Raw genomic sequence first — 13,571 nt, forward strand, 5'->3', positions numbered from 1 at the left:
CAACAACCTTTTTGGCAAGCATACAACCAAGTAGAAGACTGAGTTCCTCTGGTGTACACCACCGTATCCATTAATAATAATAATATAATATAATAAATACAGTGGTACCTCGAGTTACAAACGCCTCAGGTTACAAACTCCGCTAACCTGGAAGAGTTACTTTGAGTTGAGAACTTTGCCCCAGGGTGAGAACGGAAATCATGTGCCAACTGCGCAGCGGCAGCAAGAGGCCCCATTAGTGAAAGCACGCCTCTAGTTAAGAACAGTTTCAGGTTAAGAACGGACCTCTGGAACGAATTAAGTTTGTAACTAGAGGTACCATTGTACTGTGCCGTAATGTGGTTTTGCCACAAATAAGGGAATGGAGAGCTGTGCAACACCAGGCTTTATCCAAGTGCAGGAGTGCAACAAACTCCTACTGTCTGCGCCACTTGCAGCACATGTAGCATGAATGAGCAGATAATCTCAGCAACAAAGAGAGGGTCAGCAACAAATAAACAGAGTGCATTGTCAGCTGCTAGACTATGACAGAGCATGTCTAGAGTGCCTTGGTTTCTATTATGACTGTATCAACACAACTTGCTCACACCTCTCTGAAATAAATGCATCAAGGTTAGTGGGGTGGGACTTTGAGGCAGAGCTGAACTTTGGCACCTTTCATTTAAGAAATAAGCATGGGCAAGGGATCAATGTACAGATTCTGCACTGGATTAAAGAGGCAAGGCATACTGGAGAGAATGCCTTGCCAAAGCACCCCCCCCCCAAATTTGTCATTTTTTTTTTTAAAAAAAAGCTTTAAAAAAAGTACCGTAATTGACTGCTCCTGTAGGTCCCCTACTGTGATGGCAAAATGTTGTGTGTGTGTGTGTGTGTGTGTGTGTGTGTGTGTGTGTGTTCCTCCAAGTCGCTCCGTAAAATATGTTTGTTTAAAAATACTTTTTGGTTACATAATTTAATAATGAATGATTTAAAATTGATTAAAAATAGTAGTTGCTGTCCGGGAAGTCTTATGTAAGGCAGCTTTGAGAATTACAGTTCTTAATGCAGCTACTTTTTCAATTTGGCCACACCCATTCTAACATGCACCCCTGCACCCTTTGACAACTAACCATGAGTCAATGCAGCCCTCTGCCGAAAGAACGTTAGCCACCCCTGTTGTAGAGCAGAAGATTCCCATTCTCTCATGTAAGGGGTTTGGTTTCCTTTAAATCTGCACTAAGTATGCACTTTTTCTGTATCTGATCATGCAAAGGCTAAGTGTGAGAGCTTGAGCTGTATACAGAAAACTATGAGGATATATGTCCCATCTTCCTATATCAGATACAGTAAGAAGGCTGGCCAGTACAGATCCAAACAGAGGCTGAGAATGCACCATATATTTAAAGCACATGGCTTCCCCCCAAGAATCCAGATTTTTGTGTGGAAGCCATGTGCTTTAAATTTATTAGGGGGGGGGGGAGGAGTGGTGCATGCTTACAGATCTGGGAACATTTTTCCATTTGCACACTACTAATCCATGGTAAGTCATGTTTTATGATCTAGCATGTCATCCAAACATGGCCTACACCTAATGTGTGCATGCATGAGAACAGTGGTGCAAATCCAGGGCTATTTCAGTGTGGGGCTGGAACTAAGAAATGAAAAAGAATGGATGAAACATTTCAAACGTGCTGGTGTTGACATAGCCCAGGCATAGGCAACCTCGGCCCTCCAGATGTTTTGTGACCACAACTCCCATGATCCCTAACTAACAGGACCAGTGGTCAGGGATGATGGGAATTGTGGTTCCAAAACATCTGGAAGGCCAAGGTTGCCTAAGCCTGACATAGCCTAAGCCATGGGTAGGCAAACTAAGGCCCGGGGGCTGGATCCGGCCCAACCACCCTATTTATCTACTTGCACTGGCATGCTTTCGAACTGCTAGGTTGGCAGGAGTTGCTTTCTTTACACCTTCTCTTACTTAGCATCATTTTTTTTAGAGCGACTAGAGAAGTGGAAACCCCACCTATGGTCTTTGGTCCTTTTATGTGTAAAATGAACACAAGGATCCTCCTTCCCTGTTGTTTAAGAGTCAGCTTGCAGGTTGTAAGTCTATCAGAGAGCTCAGCATTGAAATGCTTGTTCCAGGAGTGTTATGACTCATGGAGGCATTAATCTCAATCTTTTTATAACATCTTGTTCTTTCACAACTCTCAGGCCCCACAGTTTCAGTGCTTGTTGTTCCCAAGTGTGGCTAAGGGCTTGCTTGGCACACTGGTGGCACAAGTCTTGCAGGGCAAATAGCCAGGAGGTGGTCAGAATGATGCAGAACTGGGAGGTGGGGGGGGGAGGGAATTCCTACTAGTGCCTGGCACAAAGGCTTTCCTCAAGAATTTAAATGAACAATTATTACCCCTGCCTGTGATCAAATACACCTGCCTGAGCTCAAGTGCTCGAAACTCCCATTGTTCTAGGCGCATTTTAAGACAGGGAGTTTCTTTTTTTTTTTTTAATGCATTTTTATTGAAGTTATACACAAAAACAGACATATAAGAAAATACAAAGAGAAAATTACAAAGAAAAGAGAAAAGAAAAAAAAGAAAAAACACTCATCCGAAAAAAGAAAAACACACAATCTGAACTTCCTTCCATCCTTTTGATAAGTATCAAATATCTCCTTCCATTACGTATTTGATTTTCAATCTATAGTCTTAAATTCACTCGCTGGTCGTATTGTTCTAACCCCGTCAGTTCACTTTAAACATTCATTCCAATATATTTCCAAAATTTGCTCCAATTTTTCAGAAATTCCTGTTCATCCTGATCTCTTATTCTACCTGTTAATTTGTCAAGCTCAGCATAGTTTACCATTCTAATCTGCCAGTCCTTTATGTTGGGGATAGTTTCCACTTTCCAATATTGTGCCAACATAATTCTCGCTGCTGTGGTGGCGTAGAGGAATATCGTCCTATCTTCCTTTTTAATTTCTTTATCCATCATTCCCAACAAGAAGGCTTCAGGCCTCTTGGGAAAGGTATACTTAAATATTTTTTTAAGTTCATTATAAATTGATTCCCAAAAGCCTTTCACCTTTTTACATGTCCACCATAAATGATATAGGTCACCCTCCACCTCGCCACATTTCCAGCATCTCTTGTCCTTTAATCTATACATTTTGGCCAATTTCACAGGGGTGTGGTACCATCTATATAGCATCTTCCAGATATTTTCTCTCAGTGCCATACATGCTGTGAACTTTATGTTACAATTCCAAACTTCTATCCACCTTTCGAAATCAATATTATAACCAAAGTCAATTGCCCATTTAATCATTGCCTCCTTCACCTCCTCGTCCTTTGTGTACCACTCTAATAGTATATCATAAATTCTGGACAGGGTTTTGTTTTTGCCTTCTATTACTTCTATATTAAATTTTGATTTTTTATCATCAAAACCCACCTTCCTCTTATCCTCTTTTAACAAATCATTCACCTGGTGGTATTGCAGCCAACCAGTGAATAAATTTTTTATTTCTTCATAAGGTCTAAGTTTGGGCCCTTGGTCTGTTTTTCTTAACATTTCTTCATAGGTGGCGTTTATCTCCTCCATATTTATTTTCTTGACCGTTAAAGCCTCTATTGGTGAAATCCACCATGGGGTCTTTCTTTCAAGGAGGTTTTTGTTCCTTTCCCATGCTTGATATAATGGTCCCCTAAAAATATGGTCTAAGAAACTCTTGTGGACTTTCACTTTCCCATACCAAAGGTACGAATGCCATCCGTACCGATTATTAAAGCCTTCCAGGTCCAGTAGCTCTCTATTCTCCAGTTTTATCCAATCTTTTAACCAAAGTATACAAGCCGCTTCATAGTATAAACTTAGGTCCGGGAGAGAAAAACCCCCTCTTTCTTTTTTATCTATCAAAATTTTCATTTTTATCCGTGGCCTTTTCCCCTGCCAAATATACTTTGCTAAGGCTCTCTGCCACTCTTTACATTGTTTTAGGCCTTTAAGTATGGGGATGGTTTGGAATAAAAATAACATTCTGGGCAGAATGTTCATTTTAACAACAGCTATCCTCCCCAAAAAGGAGAGTTTCATCCTCCCCCAAATTTCCATGTCTTTCTTTATAATCCTCCAGGTGGCATCGTAATTATCCTTGTATAAATTTATGTTCTTAGCTGTAACCCAGATCCCAAGATATTTCACTTTCTTAGCTACCGCAATTTCTGTCCTTCCTTCTAGATCTATCATTTCTTCCTTTGTTAAATTTTTAACTAACATTTTGGTTTTATTTTTATTTACCTTAAGTCCTGCCACGGCTCCAAATTCGTCAATTTTTTGTAAAGCTTCTTTTACGCTATTTTTTGGGTCTTCTAAGGTTAATACGATGTCATCTGCAAAGGCCTTGATTTTGTATTCCCTCTTTCCTACCTTGACTCCTGTGACTTCTGTTGCCCCCCTCAGTCTCTCGTTTAGTATTTCTAATACTGTTTCATTAGACAGGGAGTTTCATTAGCGCGAGCAGTTTCTGCACTCTGTGGGTGAAGTACTGCGCCTAAAATTTCAGATTAAAACTTCAGAGTGGAAGGAAAGGAGCACTTTTTTTCTGCCTCCCCACTTCTGGCTACTTTCTGAAAACTGGAGAAGAGACCCTCTTAAGAAGATCAGGAAGTGGGCAGGGGAAGGACTAGACCATGTGAAAAATGAACATAATATTTTAGCTGCAGTTCATTCATTTTCAGCTTTGTATTTTTGTTATAAAAGTGTGCCTACACATTCTGTTGTTGCACCCTTAACCTAGGTTTAAGGTGCCGTTTAGTTCCTAGCTTTAATATCTATTTTCTAACACTGCCTGAGCTATAGTCTGTATGGGGGGGGGGGGGTCCTTCCCTCCGGCCTGCTAGTAAAAGCAGTTAGATTGGTGGGTACCTGAAACAAGGGCTTTTCATTGGTGGACTGGCACCTTTGGAACTCCCTTCCTAAGGAGGGGCCCCAATGGCCCCATCATTGTCAATTTTCAAGATCTTAAAGACATTCTAACCAGCCCTGGTTTGGTCCATTTTATTGTGTGCTTTTTAATTTTTATTACTGCTGGCCTGTAAATTAGCAGGTTTGATCGGGTGCTTTGCTGATATGACGTTCTGTGTTTTACGTCTCTCTACAACTTTTGTGAACGGGGGTGCCCCTTGAAAAGAGGGCAAGGAATCATTTTAACTTAGTAAGTGTAAGGGCATTTCACCACTCTAAAAGTGGATAACGGGTACTTGGGTTTTGTTTTTTGTTTTTTTAAAGATCCACCCATCAGACCCTGGGTGCAAACCCAAAAGCTGAGAGGGTGGGTGTGTCAGAAGGAAAATGAATTGATTTTGATATTGAAAAATGAATTTATATTGATTTTTATATATTTGTATTAATGTAACATTTTTATATGTAACTGTGCATATTTGTAATATTTTGTTTAAGTTGTTGCTTCAGTTTTTATACACAGTTTAGATATATTTTAAATGTATTAAATGGTATAGAAATTAAATAATCAATCAATCAGATCTCCCTACCTCCCCTCAACTATGAGAGTTTGGAAATCTGCTGCCCATGAAAGTACACACTACTGCTGCAAGTGTGTTTTTTGCTCTGACTCTGCAAAAGGCAGCCTCATCTATACTTTGATGGATGGATATAAGGAGGTACTTCTATTGCTGAAGGATGTGCCTCTTTATCTGGAGTGAATCAATTTTTGCAACCGCTGGAAGATTTAGCAATAATTCTGCACACCACAGAAAAACAATGGGTGGAATTCAGCTTGACTTTGTAAACTGACCCCACACCTCTAACAGTCAGTCTATTTTTATTACTTTATTACATTTTGCCCTGTGCAACCACCCCTAATTGTGCAACATTTTGCCTGCTGAATAATTCTGGAGAATTCAAAAGTTTGCCACATCTTTGTAATCTTTCAGTCGGTCCAAATAAAGGTATTACCCAACTGTGGAAATTGGAGTTGTTTTCTTACAGAGTAACAAGGCTACTCTTGTTTTCTTAAAGTGCTCAGTATACTGTATAATAGCTTAACTCCACAGTATGATCATCATGCCTGATAAATACTGAGTGCAATACATTGTCATTATATTAAATAAAACTGTACTTTTATTGACAGCCTAACTTACACAAATTGTTTCTAATTAAGACCCCACATTTATAATATAATCCAATACCACTCACAACAGCATGAAGTCTATGCCAATCCCAAATATCCCTATTAAAAATCTATGAAATATTCATTTATTTATATCCGTCTTCTTCCCAAACTGTCTTATCTCCTTATGCTTTGCTACTGAAATGCTTTCCCAAGCTTTGAGATATAGACACACTGAGTAACTCATTGCTTTGCTACAATAAAATACTTTGTTTTCCCTATTCTATTTCTCTGCCATTTAGCACCAGGTGTGGGAAGAGCAGCACAGATTATAGAAAAGACAAAAAGCTAAATGTGACTTTGCCTTTAATCTGTATGTTTCTTTAAATGAAAATACCATCTTATGGGGGTGATAATTATCATTATCTCAGCAGCAAGAGGGGGAAGCTTAAACATTTGCTACCCTGCCTTAATCCTAACAAAAATTCCTCCTCTGCTACTATTTGCATTGGTATTTTCTCACAATAGGACGCGGGTGGCGCTGTGGGTAAAAGCCTCAGCGCCTAGGGCTTGCCGATCGAAAGGTCGGCGGTTCGAATCCCCGCGGCGGGGTGCGCTCCCGTTGTTTGGTCCCAGTGCCTGCCAACCTAGCAGTTCGAAAGCACCCCTAAGTGCAAGTAGATAAATAGGGACCGCTTACTAGCGGGAAGGTAAACGGTGTTCTGTGTGCGGCTCTGGCTCGCCAGAACAGCGATGTCACGCTGGCCACGTGACCCGGAAGTGTCTCCGGACAGCGCTGGCCCCTGGCCTCTTGAGTGAGATGGGCGCACAACCCCAGAGTCTGTCAAGACTGGCCTGTACGGGCAGGGGTACCTTTACCTTTCTCACAATGCAAAAAAGCAGTTTCAGAAGAGGAATTTTTGTTAGGACTGCAGCAGGTGAGGAAACTGTTAAAGTCCCACTTCCCCAACTTTTTAGATCCTGATTATTGTCTAGCTCACCCTTCAGTCCATGTTAAAGGGAAATAGGTCAGGAACCTGACAGTAACTACTGGCAGACTGAATAGGAAAAAGTGAGCTGAATGTGCATGAAGAAAGTGCATTTGGAATGGGAGCAATTGAAGGTTCTCTTCACAATTTGCCCTCTCCCTCATCTTCCTACTATCCTACCTTTCTCCAATTGTAATGTTCACTTCTCTAATTCCATCACCCTCAAACAGCCAAGTCTCCTGCTCCTTTAAAGCATTCTGCTCTCTCTCTCGCTACCCCTTATGCTTGAAATTGCCTCTTAGGACACCTGTATGATGCCACTTGCCTTACCTGAGTAAGGGTTGCAGCTTAGTAGCACAGCACAGGTTTTGTATGCAGATTCAATCCCTGCCACCTCTAGGTAGGCCTGGGAAATGTCCCTCTTTGAAACCCTGGATGGACATTCAGTGGGGTACCGGGGGGGGGGGTCCCAGGGGTGCCAAGGTCCCAGGCACAGAATCTGGTGGGGAGGCATGAACCAGGCACCTCGAGGCTTTGCAGAGATCCCCGCACCCTGCTTTGCTGCAGTGGTGGGGGCTTCGTGAGAGCGGAGGGTAAAGGGCACCCTCCGTGCCCGCCCGGCACACACCTGCCCAACAGTGGTGAGGGCTGGACAAATGCATTCCGACACCACATAGTGAGCATGGTCTGCCTCTGCCCCGGGTGCCGGCAAGCAGCATTATGCCACTGTGGCCACTTCCAGTCTGTGTAGACAAGGGGTAGAGAACCTGTGGCCCTCCAGATGTTGGACCCACCACATCTGGAGTGATCTAGACAGACCAAGGCACTTTCCTAATTTCCTGCTTGCTTCAAACTGCTCCTCAAAATCCGATGCTGACATAACCCCATGAACCTACTCTAAAACCCTAGGCACATGTAGCTAAAAACCACTTATACGCACACATCCTTTCTCCCACCAAAAGAGCCTGCTGAATCCGGTCAATGGCCTAACTAACTAGTCCAGCATCCTGCTATCACAGTGACCCATATCAGATGCTTGTGAAAAACCCACAAGCAGGACCCAAGCACAAAAGCATTCTCCCTTTCTGTGGTTTCCCGCAACTGCCATTCAAAGCCTGCAGGAAGCCTGATCATCTGATGCCCGGGGTGTGTGTGTGTGTGTGTGTGTGTGTGTGTGTGCTATTCTGCTTGGTCACTATCTTTCCTCACACAGGTGATTGACTGGGGAGTAGTCTCAACCGCCTGTCAAAGTTGACTGTGAGGGGAAATAAAGATATGGCCCAGGTTCTCCACCCCTGCTTTAAAAAGGCAGCACAATAAGGTTGGGTGAGTTCTCTCAGGAATACCGGACAAGATCCAAGAAAAAGCAGCAATCGTTGCATGTGAGTACAAATTTTGAAGTCTCCATAGGAGACTTTGGTTATACCACCCACACAATCCTGTGCACAGGCAACCATCCGTAGGTGTGCAAAAAATAAATAAAATGGTTTGCCCAAGACCAGCTCACAGGACTCTCTCGCACAGTCTACGCTAACCACCTCCCTGCAGTATGGAATAGCTCGATAAATGTAAGGGATACACAGCTTACACGATCGCCATCTGGAAAGATAAGCAATTCCTTTTAAGACGAACGGCGGCGCTGCGATACGTCAGAAACAATAGAGGGATTCCAGTGGGGGCGGTCCCCGCTACCACGAGGTAGGAAGAAATCGTTAAGACTCTTTTATTGAAAGAAAGGGGAAAGGCTCACAAGCTCTTAAATGTCGAAGAAGAACAGAGTATGACTCATAAGAGGTGGACGAAGATGGGGAAGAGCCCCCCAGCCCCGACCGCGGGCATCCTAACCCCCTTCCCGCCAACTTCTCTTCCCGCCAACTTCAAAAAATGTCCCCACCGCCGCTGCTTGGGCGCCTCTATCTTCTGAGAGAAATAAGCGTTACTCTGGCAACCTACGTTTCAGGGCAGCGGGTGGGGAAAGGGATGAATGGACGGACAGAGATATATAAATACAGACACTAAGTTGCTCTGCCGCCTCCGTGAAACCGGAGCGACTCCTCGTTCCGCCTGCTGGAAAGGAAGCAGAGGTGAGCCCCCTAGAGCCGAGTGCCAGGCTGGCACCGCTCGCCTCGTGGCCGCGGAGCGAGCAAGGCAGGAAGCCCATCTCCGCCCTCCGGAGCAGCAACAGGCACCTGCCACTGCGCTCCCCGCGCCGGGGAGAGTTGGCTCCCGATGCCAGGCACACGCGCCACCACCCCGGCCCATCCATCATCGGCTTGGCTGGCATCGGCTTGCGGAGCCACGTCGCTCCTCCCGGCTCGGGGGGGGGGTGTCTCTCCATTCCCGCCTAGCGCCTGGGCCCCCCGGGCAGGCCGAGGCAAGCGGTTCCTTACGCACGCCAGGCGAAACTCACCTGCTCCGGCCCCGCGCTCTCCGGTCTCGGCGTGCAGCGTCCTCGCGGCGGCAATTCCATGCGAAGGGGCCGGCTCACTCCGGGGCAGCTCCGCCTCGTGGTAAAGATAGGCTCTCCCGCGGCCCGCCTCCTCCTCTCCTCGCGCGCCACTGCAGGGACTCGGTCGGCTTGCAGCAGCCGCCTCCTTTCCCGCCTTTGCTGGGCACCGTGCCTGGTGACTGTGCCCTGGGCCTGGACCAGTTGGCAGGGCGCTTCCCAAACGAGAGAGGCGGCTGGAAGCCCTTCGTTCGGGATTCGCCATGAGGTATGAGTGCGAAGCGGGGCGTGAGGAAGGGGCCTGACCATCTTCCGAGTTTTACGCATTCAGAACTGCTGTGCTGGATCAGGCCAGTGGCCCATCTAGGCCAGCATCCTGTTCTCGCAATTGCCAACCAGCTGCCTGCGGAATACAACGAATTAAGTACTTAACCCGAGGTACCACTGTACCAGCAAGCAGCACCCAAGCACAGGAGCACTCTGCCTGCCCTCCTGTCGTTTCCAGCAACGTTTTTCAGAAGCATGGCTGCCTCCAACTGTGGAGGCAAAGCATAGCCATCAGTAGCACTCTCCTCTATAAATTTGTCTAATTTTCTTTTAAACGCAGCTAGCTCGGTGGCCATCACTGCCTCCTGCGGGGGCAAGTTCCATAGTTTTAACTATGTACCGCATGAAGAAGTGTCTGAGGCCTGGCGGAAAGTGGGGACATAGTTCTCCTATGTGTGTTAATTTTGGGGGTAGGAGAGAGCCCCAGTGATAAAGAGCTTTGGACTAGGAGCAGGGAGGTGTGGGTTTGAAATCCCCACTGAGCCATAGATCTCACTTGCTGACTTTGGGACAAAACAAAACAAATTCCTTCCAGTAGCACCTTAAAGACCAACTAAGTTAGTTCTTGGTATGAGCTTTCGTGTGCATGCACACTTCTTCAGATACACAGCTTAGTTGATACACAGATACACACTTCTTCAGCATGCACACTTCTTCAGATACACAGCTTAGACACACAGATACACAACTTAGTTGGTCTTTAAGGTGCTACTGGAAGGATTTTTGTTTTGTTTTGACTGGCATACCAACACAGCTACCTATCTGTAACTGACTTTGGGACAGTCACTCTTTTTAGCTGTTCCCCCTTTACAAGATTGTTGTGAGGTATAAAAGAGCAGAACTCAAACTCATGCAAGACAGGCACTTGGAGTAAGTTACTGCCTTCAAGTAAACATGTCTACTATCATGCCTGGACTATGGCCCCAATCCTAAGCATGTTTTCTTGGAATTTAACTCCCATTCATTTCAGTGCATTGTAAGTTTCTGAATGGGACGCGGGTGGCGCTGTGGGTTAAACCACAGAGCCTAGGGCTTGCTGATCAGGTTGGCGGTTCGAATCCCCACAACGGGGTGAGCTCCTGTTGCTCGGTCCCTGCTCCTGCCAACCTAGCAATTCAAAAGCACGAAGTGCAAGTAGATAAACAGGTACCACTCCGACAGGAAGGTAAACACTGTTTCCATGCGCTGCTCTGGTTCGCCAGAAGCTGCTTAGTCATGCTGGCCACATGACCTGGAAGCTGTACGCCAGCTCCCTCAGCCAGTAAAGAGAGATGAGCGTCGCAACCCCAGAGTCGTCCGCAACTGGACCTAATGGTCAGGGGTCCCTTTACCTAAGTTTCTGAATAGGGCAGCCTTAGTTGAAATTGATTGCCTCTCTGCACACTCCTCCCTAGCACCCTTCTCTTGCCATGGCACTGCCTCCAGCCAGCTCTTCTCCAACCATCATTTGGCTGGCACCGGGTCTTTGTGACCTCCCCTTCCTTTCTTCTAATTGGCACACATTTCACTCTGGCTGGCAGCTGTGCCACCCCTCACCCACTGCCCCTGCCCCTAATGTTCTGCTTCCTCCCACCTACCCTCCTTGTCTTTTGCTCTCTTCAAGCCTCTCCATTCAGGAGCCCAGACGACAAAGTGGGTCATTGCTATTTCCAAACACCCAGGACAGGGTCTGAATGTGAATAAGTTTCCAGAGCCTTATGCCACACACAGAAAGCCTCTTCCCTGCTTAAGGAACCACTTTCTGCCTTGCATCCTTGCTAGGAGGAGATGCCAGGGTTTATGTGCTTTTCCAGAGATTTTCAGGGCATCAGTATTGTTTTGAGTTCAGGGGCGTGTGTGTGTGCCAGGCACATATAATTCCTGGATCTAGTAAGTGTTAGAATTTAATCAAGGCTTGGAGTGTTAAACTGGGTGCCAGACACTGAACATTCATTCAGCAAGTGTTAAAATATAACCCAGGCTAGTTTCCTGTTGACCTGGGGTGATGAGCCATTAAGAAAACAAAGGAAGAGTGATACCCCATTATGAAAATTGAGAGGGGCTCTGTACCAGATGGCAAATGAGTGGGGCCCCACCTCCAGCTCTTAGCGGGAAGGACTAAAGTCAGGATTGAGAGTTGGTTGTGATGAAACCTAGCGGTGGGTATGTGTGTGTGTGTGTGTTGCAGACTGGAAAAGGAAGGGAGAGAGCACAATGTTTGCTGTGTATTTGAATCCAAGGCTGTGGCTATGAGAGAAGAGCTTTTGGGGGTGTTAATGGTGTGAACCCCTCCAACATAGGATCAGGTCGCATATAAGTGTAAATAAACCATATACCACAAAGACACCACAGTCTCTGCTGTGCCTCATTTGCAAAAGGAAACACAGACCCTGGGTGAGCACCTGGAACCCCTGAAATCTTGCACTGCTCAGAGATTGGGGTGGTGTTCAACTGCATATTTCAGAGGATAGCCTGGAGACACTCACTTCTATAATGAGCAATCCAGATGCAGAACAGACTATTTTCTCCCCTTTCAGGGTTCACCCTGGCTGTCAGGGCTTACTCTGAGATAGGCTCAGAAAGGCAGACCCAAAGACACTGGCCTCAGCAATCCTGTTCACAGGGTGAAGGGTTGCATCTGTGCAAAATGCACCTCCCATATATGAATCTGGGTTTCCACAGGAAAAAAACAAAATAGGGGTTTGTCAACCTCTTCTTTGAATGGGAAAACAAGGCCCATCATGAAGCTGGTAAAATAGATAATTGCTGCAACCAGGACTTCCCTGAATGCCAAGAACCAGCTTAACTTACTGTTTGAATAATATCTGGCAAGCCATGGTAGCAAGGCAGTATAGTCTGTTAGCAGACTGGAATTCACAAAGAGGCTTGATGTCACTTAGCATTCTCTGATGAGGCCTCATGAGAAGAGGAATACAAGGAAAGGCTAAGCAGAACAGAACCTCAAAATGTCATCACACAGGTAGTGTTCTCAAAACAGAGGTCATGACACCAAATGGAGTCACAGAGTCAGCTATCAGGGTAATTGATCCACCCATGTTACCTATCAATAGTGAGTGATTTCCAGAGAAGTAGTTGTGTTAGTAGACTCTTCGCTGTCTTTACACTGAATGTAGTTATTGTAGTTACCATACAAATCAAGGTCCTATGAGTCCTCCTTTCAACCTTGGTTGTGGATGGAAACAAGACCTATTTAAATTTTATTATTTTTATTTATTAAGTGATACCCTACCTTTTTTGCTTGACAGGGACTCAGGGCAGCTCACAGATAGGCTTGCAAATGTAATCTTCATCTTGGTCATCCATGGATTCCAATCTATACTCATTGGCAGCAGTTCTCCAGGGTTTCAGACAGGAATATCCCAATCCTAACTGGAGATGATGGGAATTGAACCTGGGACATTCTGCATGCAAAGCATATGTTTTATCCCTAGATAAAAGGACCAGTGGTCAGGGATGATGGGAATTGTAGTCTCAAAACATCTGGAGGGTAAGAGTTTGCCTATGCCTACCTTATGTACTAGGGGCCGCAAGACTTGTTTTTTACTTTAAAAGTTGTTGTTGCATTTATATCTTACCTTTCCTCCAAGGTGTTTAAGGTGACTACATAGTTATTTATTATTTCATAAAATTTACATACTGCTTGAATGTAGAAAAAAGACCCCTCAAAGCAGAAATTGTTCTCCCCACCCCTCTT

The 13,571-nt window shown here is 45.1% G+C and overlaps 1 protein-coding gene across 2 annotated transcripts in view; it reads right to left on the bottom strand.

The window, feature by feature from the left end:
- Positions 1 to 13,571, bottom strand: part of SLC29A1 (solute carrier family 29 member 1 (Augustine blood group)) — a 90,624-nt gene that overhangs the window by 57,838 nt on the left and 19,215 nt on the right. Inside the window, exon 1 of one of the 2 annotated variants that reach the window (XM_028724364.2) lies at positions 9,515 to 9,663. The exons of the other annotated variant lie outside the window; for it this stretch is intronic. The gene's annotated coding sequence lies outside the window, so the exon portion shown is untranslated. Of the gene's footprint in view, positions 1 to 9,514; positions 9,664 to 13,571 lie in introns of those variants that run through there. 2 annotated transcript variants of the gene reach the window in all.

The sequence above is a fragment of the Podarcis muralis genome, chromosome 3 (assembly GCF_964188315.1).
Source record: "Podarcis muralis chromosome 3, rPodMur119.hap1.1, whole genome shotgun sequence".
Lineage (NCBI taxonomy): Eukaryota > Metazoa > Chordata > Lepidosauria > Squamata > Lacertidae > Podarcis > Podarcis muralis.